The sequence below is a fragment of the Osmia lignaria genome, unplaced genomic scaffold (genome assembly GCF_051020975.1).
Source record: "Osmia lignaria lignaria isolate PbOS001 unplaced genomic scaffold, iyOsmLign1 scaffold0002, whole genome shotgun sequence".
NCBI classification, from domain to species: Eukaryota; Metazoa; Arthropoda; class Insecta; order Hymenoptera; family Megachilidae; genus Osmia; species Osmia lignaria.
In genome coordinates, this window is record NW_027478159.1 from 1 (window position 1) to 12,500 (window position 12,500).

Consider the following 12,500-nt stretch of genomic DNA (forward strand, 5'->3'; position numbering starts at 1 on the left):
CCCCGTATACGCCTGGGCGTAAGCCCGTGCGTCGCCGACCTAGCGGCCTGCCGATCGGTATTTAGAGGGAGGCACTTTGAAAGCAACACGCCGTTGGAACTTTGAAAAATTTCGATGCGTCGCCAAGTTCGTACTTTTCGATAAAATCTTCGTCCTATGATACATTTCGATCAAGAACTACATTGATCGTCATGAAACTGTTTTTTTTTTTTGGGAGACGTGTACGCTCCTTTCATAAAGGAGACTATCTTATTGCGAAAGTCAAAATCGCACGCTCTCACGGCGATTTGCCCCCGTATACGCCTGGGCGTAAGCCCGTGCGTCGCCGACCTAGCGGCCTGCCGATCGGTATTTAGAGGGAGGCACTTTGAAAGCAACACGCCGTTGGAACTTTGAAAAATTTCGATGCGTCGCCAAAGTTCGTACTTTCGATAAAATCTTCGTCCTATGATACATTTCGATCAAGAACTACATTGATCGTCATGAAACTGTTTTTTTTTTGGGAGACGTGTACGCTCCTTTTCATAAAGGAGACTATCTTATTGCGAAAGTCAAAATCGCACGCTCTCACGGCGATTTGCCCCGTATACGCCTGGGCGTAAGCCCGTGCGTCGCCGACCTAGCGGCCTGCCGATCGGTATTTAGAGGGAGGCACTTTGAAAGCAACACGCCGTTGGAACTTTGAAAAATTTCGATGCGTCGCCAAGTTCGTACTTTTCGATAAAATCTTCGTCCTATGATACATTTCGATCAAGAACTACATTGATCGTCATGAAACTGTTTTTTTTTTTGGAGACGTGTACGCTCCTTTTCATAAAGGAGACTATCTTATTGCGAAAGTCAAAATCGCACGCTCTCACGGCGATTTGCCCCCGTATACGCCTGGGCGTAAGCCCGTGCGTCGCCGACCTAGCGGCCTGCCGATCGGTATTTAGAGGGAGGCACTTTGAAAGCAACACGCCGTTGGAACTTTGAAAAATTTCGATGCGTCGCCAAAGTTCGTACTTTTCGATAAAATCTTCGTCCTATGATACATTTCGATCAAGAACTACATTGATCGTCATGAAACTGTTTTTTTTTTTGGAGACGTGTACGCTCCTTTTCATAAAGGAGACTATCTTATTGCGAAAGTCAAAATCGCACGCTCTCACGGCGATTTGCCCCCGTATACGCCTGGGCGTAAGCCGTGCGTCGCCGACCTAGCGGCCTGCCGATCGGTATTTAGAGGGAGGCACTTTGAAAGCAACACGCCGTTGGAACTTTGAAAAATTTCGATGCGTCGCCAAAGTTCGTACTTTTCGATAAAATCTTCGTCCTATGATACATTTCGATCAAGAACTACATTGATCGTCATGAAACTGTTTTTTTTTTTGGGAGACGTGTACGCTCCTTTTCATAAAGGAGACTATCTTATTGCGAAAGTCAAATCGCACGCTCTCACGGCGATTTGCCCCCCGTATACGCCTGGGCGTAAGCCCGTGCGTCGCCGACCTAGCGGCCTGCCGATCGGTATTTAGAGGAGGCACTTTGAAAGCAACACGCCGTTGGAACTTTGAAAAATTTCGATGCGTCGCCAAAGTTCGTACTTTTCGATAAAATCTTCGTCCTATGATACATTTCGATCAAGAACTACATTGATCGTCATGAAACTGTTTTTTTTTTGGGAGACGTGTACGCTCCTTTTCATAAAGGAGACTATCTTATTGCGAAAGTCAAAATCGCACGCTCTCACGGCGATTTGCCCCCGTATACGCCTGGGCGTAAGCCCGTGCGTCGCCGACCTAGCGGCCTGCCGATCGGTATTTAGAGGAGGCACTTTGAAAGCAACACGCCGTTGGAACTTTGAAAAATTTCGATGCGTCGCCAAAGTTCGTACTTTTCGATAAAATCTTCGTCCTATGATACATTTCGATCAAGAACTACATTGATCGTCATGAAACTGTTTTTTTTTTTGGGAGACGTGTACGCTCCTTTTCATAAAGGAGACTATCTTATTGCGAAAGTCAAAATCGCACGCTCTCACGGCGATTTGCCCCCGTATACGCCTGGGCGTAAGCCCGTGCGTCGCCGACCTAGCGGCCTGCCGATCGGTATTTAGAGGGAGGCACTTTGAAAGCAACTACGCCGTTGGAACTTTGAAAAATTCGATGCGTCGCCAAAGTTCGTACTTTCGATAAATCTTCGTCCTATGATACATTTCGATCAAGAACTACATTGATCGTCATGAAACTGTTTTTTTTTTTTGGGAGACGTGTACGCTCCTTTTCATAAAGGAGACTATCTTATTGCGAAAGTCAAAATCGCACGCTCTCACGGCGATTTGCCCCCGTATACGCCTGGGCGTAAGCCCGTGCGTCGCCGACCTAGCGGCCTGCCGATCGGTATTTAGAGGGAGGCACTTTGAAAGCAACACGCCGTTGGAACTTTGAAAAATTCGATGCGTCGCCAAAGTTCGTACTTTTCGATAAAATCTTCGTCCTATGATACATTTCGATCAAGAACTACATTGATCGTCATGAAACTGTTTTTTTTTTGGGAGACGTGTACGCTCCTTTTCATAAAGGAGACTATCTTATTGCGAAAGTCAAAATCGCACGCTCTCACGGCGATTTGCCCCCGTATACGCCTGGGCGTAAGCCCGTGCGTCGCGACCTAGCGGCCTGCCGATCGGTATTTAGAGGGAGGCACTTTGAAAGCAACACGCCGTTGGAACTTTGAAAAATTTCGATGCGTCGCCAAAGTTCGTACTTTTCGATAAAATCTTCGTCCTATGATACATTTCGATCAAGAACTACATTGATCGTCATGAAACTGTTTTTTTTTTTGGGAGACGTGTACGCTCCTTTTCATAAAGGAGACTATCTTATTGCGAAAGTCAAAATCGCACGCTCTCACGGCGATTTGCCCCGTATACGCCTGGGCGTAAGCCCGTGCGTCGCCGACCTAGCGGCCTGCCGATCGGTATTTAGAGGGAGGCACTTTGAAAGCAACACGCCGTGGGAACTTTGAAAAATTTCGATGCGTCGCCAAAGTTCGTACTTTTCGATAAAATCTTCGTCCTATGATACATTTCGATCAAGAACTACATTGATCGTCATGAAACTGTTTTTTTTTTTGGGAGACGTGTACGCTCCTTTTCATAAAGGAGACTATCTTATTGCGAAAGTCAAAATCGCACGCTCTCACGGCGATTTGCCCCCGTATACGCCTGGGCGTAAGCCCGTGCGTCGCCGACCTAGCGGCCTGCCGATCGGTATTTAGAGGGAGGCACTTTGAAAGCAACACGCCGCTGGAACTTTGAAAAATTTCGGGGCAAAGCAATACGCGGCTGGGACTTTGAAATATTTCGGAGCGCACCTAAAGTTCGTTATTTTGGCTAAACGGAGCGAAAATCTGCATTTATACCATCACGGACGTTAGTTCAATAGCGTTTAACGATGGATCCACGGTACAGAATGCAAAAATATGATTGTTAAAATTTTCGACTAATCGGTTCTAAGAGGCGAAGCAATACGCCGCTGGGACTTTGAAATATTTCGGAGCGCACCTAAAGTTCGTTATTTTGGCTAAACGGAGCGAAAATCTGCATTTATACCATCACGGACGTTAGTTTAATAGCGTTTAACGATGGATCCACGGTACAGAATGCAAAAATATGATTGTTAAAATTTTCGACTAATCGGTTCTAAGAGGCGAAGCAATACGCCGCTGGGACTTTGAAATATTTCGGAGCGCACCTAAAGTTCGTTATTTTGGCTAAACGGAGCGAAAATCTGCATTTATACCATCACGGACGTTAGTTTAATAGCGTTTAACGATGGATCCACGGTACAGAATGCAAAAATATGATTGTTAAAATTTTCGACTAATCGGTTCTAAGAGGCGAAGCAATACGCCGCTGGGACTTTGAAATATTTCGGAGCGCACCTAAAGTTCGTTATTTTGGCTAAACGGAGCGAAAATCTGCATTTATACCATCACGGACGTTAGTTCAATAGCGTTTAACGATCGATCCACGGTACAGAATGCAAAAATATGATTGTTAAAATTTTCGACTAATCGGTTCTAAGAGGCGAAGCAATACGCCGCTGGGACTTTGAAATATTTCGGAGCGCACCTAAAGTTCGTTATTTTGGCTAAACGGAGCGAAAATCTGCATTTATACCATCACGGACGTTAGTTTAATAGCGTTTAACGATGGATCCACGGTACAGAATGCAAAAATATGATTGTTAAAATTTTCGACTAATCGGTTCTAAGAGGCGAAGCAATACGCCGCTGGGACTTTGAAATATTTCGGAGCGCACCTAAAGTTCGTTATTTTGGCTAAACGGAGCGAAAATCTGCATTTATACCATCACGGACGTTAGTTTAATAGCGTTTAACGATCGATCCACGGTACAGAATGCAAAAATATGATTGTTAAAATTTTCGACTAATCGGTTCTAAGAGGCGAAGCAATACGCCGCTGGGACTTTGAAATATTTCGGAGCGCACCTAAAGTTCGTTATTTTGGCTAAACGGAGCGAAAATCTGCATTTATACCATCACGGACGTTAGTTCAATAGCGTTTAACGATCGATCCACGGTACAGAATGCAAAAATATGATTGTTAAAATTTTCGACTAATCGGTTCTAAGAGGCGAAGCAATACGCCGCTGGGACTTTGAAATATTTCGGAGCGCACCTAAAGTTCGTTATTTTGGCTAAACGGAGCGAAAATCTGCATTTATACCATCACGGACGTTAGTTTAATAGCGTTTAACGATGGATCCACGGTACAGAATGCAAAAATATGATTGTTAAAATTTTCGACTAATCGGTTCTAAGAGGCGAAGCAATACGCCGCTGGGACTTTGAAATATTTCGGAGCGCACCTAAAGTTCGTTATTTTGGCTAAACGGAGCGAAAATCTGCATTTATACCATCACGGACGTTAGTTCAATAGCGTTTAACGATCGATCCACGGTACAGAATGCAAAAATATGATTGTTAAAATTTTCGACTAATCGGTTCTAAGAGGCGAAGCAATACGCCGCTGGGACTTTGAAATATTTCGGAGCGCACCTAAAGTTCGTTATTTTGGCTAAACGGAGCGAAAATCTGCATTTATACCATCACGGACGTTAGTTCAATAGCGTTTAACGATCGATCCACGGTACAGAATGCAAAAATATGATTGTTAAAATTTTCGACTAATCGGTTCTAAGAGGCGAAGCAATACGCCGCTGGGACTTTGAAATATTTCGGAGCGCACCTAAAGTTCGTTATTTTGGCTAAACGGAGCGAAAATCTGCATTTATACCATCACGGACGTTAGTTCAATAGCGTTTAACGATCGATCCACGGTACAGAATGCAAAAATATGATTGTTAAAATTTTCGACTAATCGGTTCTAAGAGGCGAAGCAATACGCCGCTGGGACTTTGAAATATTTCGGAGCGCACCTAAAGTTCGTTATTTTGGCTAAACGGAGCGAAAATCTGCATTTATACCATCACGGACGTTAGTTCAATAGCGTTTAACGATGGATCCACGGTACAGAATGCAAAAATATGATTGTTAAAATTTTCGACTAATCGGTTCTAAGAGGCGAAGCAATACGCCGCTGGGACTTTGAAATATTTCGGAGCGCACCTAAAGTTCGTTATTTTGGCTAAACGGAGCGAAAATCTGCATTTATACCATCACGGACGTTAGTTCAATAGCGTTTAACGATCGATCCACGGTACAGAATGCAAAAATATGATTGTTAAAATTTTCGACTAATCGGTTCTAAGAGGCGAAGCAATACGCCGCTGGGACTTTGAAATATTTCGGAGCGCACCTAAAGTTCGTTATTTTGGCTAAACGGAGCGAAAATCTGCATTTATACCATCACGGACGTTAGTTCAATAGCGTTTAACGATCGATCCACGGTACAGAATGCAAAAATATGATTGTTAAAATTTTCGACTAATCGGTTCTAAGAGGCGAAGCAATACGCCGCTGGGACTTTGAAATATTTCGGAGCGCACCTAAAGTTCGTTATTTTGGCTAAACGGAGCGAAAATCTGCATTTATACCATCACGGACGTTAGTTCAATAGCGTTTAACGATCGATCCACGGTACAGAATGCAAAAATATGATTGTTAAAATTTTCGACTAATCGGTTCTAAGAGGCGAAGCAATACGCCGCTGGGACTTTGAAATATTTCGGAGCGCACCTAAAGTTCGTTATTTTGGCTAAACGGAGCGAAAATCTGCATTTATACCATCACGGACGTTAGTTTAATAGCGTTTAACGATGGATCCACGGTACAGAATGCAAAAATATGATTGTTAAAATTTTCGACTAATCGGTTCTAAGAGGCGAAGCAATACGCCGCTGGGACTTTGAAATATTTCGGAGCGCACCTAAAGTTCGTTATTTTGGCTAAACGGAGCGAAAATCTGCATTTATACCATCACGGACGTTAGTTCAATAGCGTTTAACGATCGATCCACGGTACAGAATGCAAAAATATGATTGTTAAAATTTTCGACTAATCGGTTCTAAGAGGCGAAGCAATACGCCGCTGGGACTTTGAAATATTTCGGAGCGCACCTAAAGTTCGTTATTTTGGCTAAACGGAGCGAAAATCTGCATTTATACCATCACGGACGTTAGTTCAATAGCGTTTAACGATCGATCCACGGTACAGAATGCAAAAATATGATTGTTAAAATTTTCGACTAATCGGTTCTAAGAGGCGAAGCAATACGCCGCTGGGACTTTGAAATATTTCGGAGCGCACCTAAAGTTCGTTATTTTGGCTAAACGGAGCGAAAATCTGCATTTATACCATCACGGACGTTAGTTCAATAGCGTTTAACGATCGATCCACGGTACAGAATGCAAAAATATGATTGTTAAAATTTTCGACTAATCGGTTCTAAGAGGCGAAGCAATACGCCGCTGGGACTTTGAAATATTTCGGAGCGCACCTAAAGTTCGTTATTTTGGCTAAACGGAGCGAAAATCTGCATTTATACCATCACGGACGTTAGTTTAATAGCGTTTAACGATGGATCCACGGTACAGAATGCAAAAATATGATTGTTAAAATTTTCGACTAATCGGTTCTAAGAGGCGAAGCAATACGCCGCTGGGACTTTGAAATATTTCGGAGCGCACCTAAAGTTCGTTATTTTGGCTAAACGGAGCGAAAATCTGCATTTATACCATCACGGACGTTAGTTTAATAGCGTTTAACGATCGATCCACGGTACAGAATGCAAAAATATGATTGTTAAAATTTTCGACTAATCGGTTCTAAGAGGCGAAGCAATACGCCGCTGGGACTTTGAAATATTTCGGAGCGCACCTAAAGTTCGTTATTTTGGCTAAACGGAGCGAAAATCTGCATTTATACCATCACGGACGTTAGTTCAATAGCGTTTAACGATCGATCCACGGTACAGAATGCAAAAATATGATTGTTAAAATTTTCGACTAATCGGTTCTAAGAGGCGAAGCAATACGCCGCTGGGACTTTGAAATATTTCGGAGCGCACCTAAAGTTCGTTATTTTGGCTAAACGGAGCGAAAATCTGCATTTATACCATCACGGACGTTAGTTTAATAGCGTTTAACGATGGATCCACGGTACAGAATGCAAAAATATGATTGTTAAAATTTTCGACTAATCGGTTCTAAGAGGCGAAGCAATACGCCGCTGGGACTTTGAAATATTTCGGAGCGCACCTAAAGTTCGTTATTTTGGCTAAACGGAGCGAAAATCTGCATTTATACCATCACGGACGTTAGTTCAATAGCGTTTAACGATCGATCCACGGTACAGAATGCAAAAATATGATTGTTAAAATTTTCGACTAATCGGTTCTAAGAGGCGAAGCAATACGCCGCTGGGACTTTGAAATATTTCGGAGCGCACCTAAAGTTCGTTATTTTGGCTAAACGGAGCGAAAATCTGCATTTATACCATCACGGACGTTAGTTTAATAGCGTTTAACGATGGATCCACGGTACAGAATGCAAAAATATGATTGTTAAAATTTTCGACTAATCGGTTCTAAGAGGCGAAGCAATACGCCGCTGGGACTTTGAAATATTTCGGAGCGCACCTAAAGTTCGTTATTTTGGCTAAACGGAGCGAAAATCTGCATTTATACCATCACGGACGTTAGTTCAATAGCGTTTAACGATCGATCCACGGTACAGAATGCAAAAATATGATTGTTAAAATTTTCGACTAATCGGTTCTAAGAGGCGAAGCAATACGCCGCTGGGACTTTGAAATATTTCGGAGCGCACCTAAAGTTCGTTATTTTGGCTAAACGGAGCGAAAATCTGCATTTATACCATCACGGACGTTAGTTCAATAGCGTTTAACGATCGATCCACGGTACAGAATGCAAAAATATGATTGTTAAAATTTTCGACTAATCGGTTCTAAGAGGCGAAGCAATACGCCGCTGGGACTTTGAAATATTTCGGAGCGCACCTAAAGTTCGTTATTTTGGCTAAACGGAGCGAAAATCTGCATTTATACCATCACGGACGTTAGTTCAATAGCGTTTAACGATGGATCCACGGTACAGAATGCAAAAATATGATTGTTAAAATTTTCGACTAATCGGTTCTAAGAGGCGAAGCAATACGCCGCTGGGACTTTGAAATATTTCGGAGCGCACCTAAAGTTCGTTATTTTGGCTAAACGGAGCGAAAATCTGCATTTATACCATCACGGACGTTAGTTCAATAGCGTTTAACGATCGATCCACGGTACAGAATGCAAAAATATGATTGTTAAAATTTTCGACTAATCGGTTCTAAGAGGCGAAGCAATACGCCGCTGGGACTTTGAAATATTTCGGAGCGCACCTAAAGTTCGTTATTTTGGCTAAACGGAGCGAAAATCTGCATTTATACCATCACGGACGTTAGTTCAATAGCGTTTAACGATCGATCCACGGTACAGAATGCAAAAATATGATTGTTAAAATTTTCGACTAATCGGTTCTAAGAGGCGAAGCAATACGCCGCTGGGACTTTGAAATATTTCGGAGCGCACCTAAAGTTCGTTATTTTGGCTAAACGGAGCGAAAATCTGCATTTATACCATCACGGACGTTAGTTCAATAGCGTTTAACGATCGATCCACGGTACAGAATGCAAAAATATGATTGTTAAAATTTTCGACTAATCGGTTCTAAGAGGCGAAGCAATACGCCGCTGGGACTTTGAAATATTTCGGAGCGCACCTAAAGTTCGTTATTTTGGCTAAACGGAGCGAAAATCTGCATTTATACCATCACGGACGTTAGTTTAATAGCGTTTAACGATGGATCCACGGTACAGAATGCAAAAATATGATTGTTAAAATTTTCGACTAATCGGTTCTAAGAGGCGAAGCAATACGCCGCTGGGACTTTGAAATATTTCGGAGCGCACCTAAAGTTCGTTATTTTGGCTAAACGGAGCGAAAATCTGCATTTATACCATCACGGACGTTAGTTCAATAGCGTTTAACGATCGATCCACGGTACAGAATGCAAAAATATGATTGTTAAAATTTTCGACTAATCGGTTCTAAGAGGCGAAGCAATACGCCGCTGGGACTTTGAAATATTTCGGAGCGCACCTAAAGTTCGTTATTTTGGCTAAACGGAGCGAAAATCTGCATTTATACCATCACGGACGTTAGTTCAATAGCGTTTAACGATCGATCCACGGTACAGAATGCAAAAATATGATTGTTAAAATTTTCGACTAATCGGTTCTAAGAGGCGAAGCAATACGCCGCTGGGACTTTGAAATATTTCGGAGCGCACCTAAAGTTCGTTATTTTGGCTAAACGGAGCGAAAATCTGCATTTATACCATCACGGACGTTAGTTCAATAGCGTTTAACGATCGATCCACGGTACAGAATGCAAAAATATGATTGTTAAAATTTTCGACTAATCGGTTCTAAGAGGCGAAGCAATACGCCGCTGGGACTTTGAAATATTTCGGAGCGCACCTAAAGTTCGTTATTTTGGCTAAACGGAGCGAAAATCTGCATTTATACCATCACGGACGTTAGTTTAATAGCGTTTAACGATGGATCCACGGTACAGAATGCAAAAATATGATTGTTAAAATTTTCGACTAATCGGTTCTAAGAGGCGAAGCAATACGCCGCTGGGACTTTGAAATATTTCGGAGCGCACCTAAAGTTCGTTATTTTGGCTAAACGGAGCGAAAATCTGCATTTATACCATCACGGACGTTAGTTCAATAGCGTTTAACGATCGATCCACGGTACAGAATGCAAAAATATGATTGTTAAAATTTTCGACTAATCGGTTCTAAGAGGCGAAGCAATACGCCGCTGGGACTTTGAAATATTTCGGAGCGCACCTAAAGTTCGTTATTTTGGCTAAACGGAGCGAAAATCTGCATTTATACCATCACGGACGTTAGTTTAATAGCGTTTAACGATGGATCCACGGTACAGAATGCAAAAATATGATTGTTAAAATTTTCGACTAATCGGTTCTAAGAGGCGAAGCAATACGCCGCTGGGACTTTGAAATATTTCGGAGCGCACCTAAAGTTCGTTATTTTGGCTAAACGGAGCGAAAATCTGCATTTATACCATCACGGACGTTAGTTCAATAGCGTTTAACGATCGATCCACGGTACAGAATGCAAAAATATGATTGTTAAAATTTTCGACTAATCGGTTCTAAGAGGCGAAGCAATACGCCGCTGGGACTTTGAAATATTTCGGAGCGCACCTAAAGTTCGTTATTTTGGCTAAACGGAGCGAAAATCTGCATTTATACCATCACGGACGTTAGTTCAATAGCGTTTAACGATCGATCCACGGTACAGAATGCAAAAATATGATTGTTAAAATTTTCGACTAATCGGTTCTAAGAGGCGAAGCAATACGCCGCTGGGACTTTGAAATATTTCGGAGCGCACCTAAAGTTCGTTATTTTGGCTAAACGGAGCGAAAATCTGCATTTATACCATCACGGACGTTAGTTCAATAGCGTTTAACGATCGATCCACGGTACAGAATGCAAAAATATGATTGTTAAAATTTTCGACTTATCGGTTCTGGATCACTGAAAAATCAAAAAAAATTATTAATTTTGATTAATTAAATTACATATGTAGTTTTATATTGTTATAGTCTCGTATTTGTTAATGTTTTGTCGTAAGAAAATGCAAAAATATCGTTTTAATGTTTTCGTCTCATCGGTTCTGGATCGCTGAAAAATCAAAGAAAAATATTAATTTTGATTAATTAAATTACAAATGGAGTTTTATATTGCTATAGTCGCTTATTTGTTAATGTTTTACCGTAAGAAAATGCAAAAATATCGTTTTAATATTTTCATCTCATCGGTTCTGGGCGGTTTTAAAATTTTTTAAAATATTAATTAAACCCATGATTTACATGAGAATGTGAATTTATTATGTCCTGCATGTTAATTTATTAATTTTCATGTATAGAACGTTATAAAATGAAAGGATATGTTCGACGATATTTTCAGTCTAAGTTTTACCGTGCCGGCGGGATGGTACGCTCTCACGGCGGTTTGCACAGGCATACGCCTGGGCGTAAGCCCATGCGTCGCCGACCTAGCGGCCGGCCGTTCGGTATTTATAGGAAGGCACTTTCGGTTCGCTCGGACCGGTCGGGAGTAGCGTCGAGCGTGTGGCTCTTTTATGACTTCGGTTGAAAAGCAGTCTACCGCTCCTCGAGAATATACTTTCTCGACTATTCTCGTTCCGGTTTTCCGTTGCGGATTATTATTAATCTCCACACAGCATTACCACGGGTCGGTGTCTAAGACCGAATGGCCCATATGTGGTGAGCCTTGTAATATAAGGCTGGTGACCTGTATGCACTTATAAATGTTGCATACTTGTACAAACTGAGCATCAACTGTCTGTAACCAAAATTTGTTAAAACTGAAAAAGTTATAAGATTGTATAAAATTTTTGAACCAAGAAAGTAGTGTTAGACGAAAATTCGTTCTATCACTTTTAGAAGGGAGACTGTTTGGAAATATTTAAAGTATAAAATACACAAAAGTCCACTGAATTATGAACAAAATTACGTCCCTGAATTTAAGAAAAGTCAAGAGGTGTCAGAAATAAAATCCTCTCTGATACGTTCAGAGAGGAAAATAAGTATGGAGAGAGGAGTAAAAATGAAAGAAGTTTTAAGGCTGGGGAAACTTCTAAAGGAGAGAGATTCCAACATATCTAATATGTACATTTAAAGCAAGTCCAAGGAACTCTCTCCGTTAATGTTTGAAAAGGTGTGTGCAGATGGAGGAGAAATGTATAAAGTACAGAGACGAGGTTGGTGGGCCCGCTCTAATGATAAAGATTATAAAATTTGGTGGCAAAATGACCAGCATGATCACTGTACGCGCTTTCTCGATTTGTATAGCATGCCACTGTCCGCGCTATCTTTTATTATATTGTCCAGCGTGTGTGGTCTACGTGC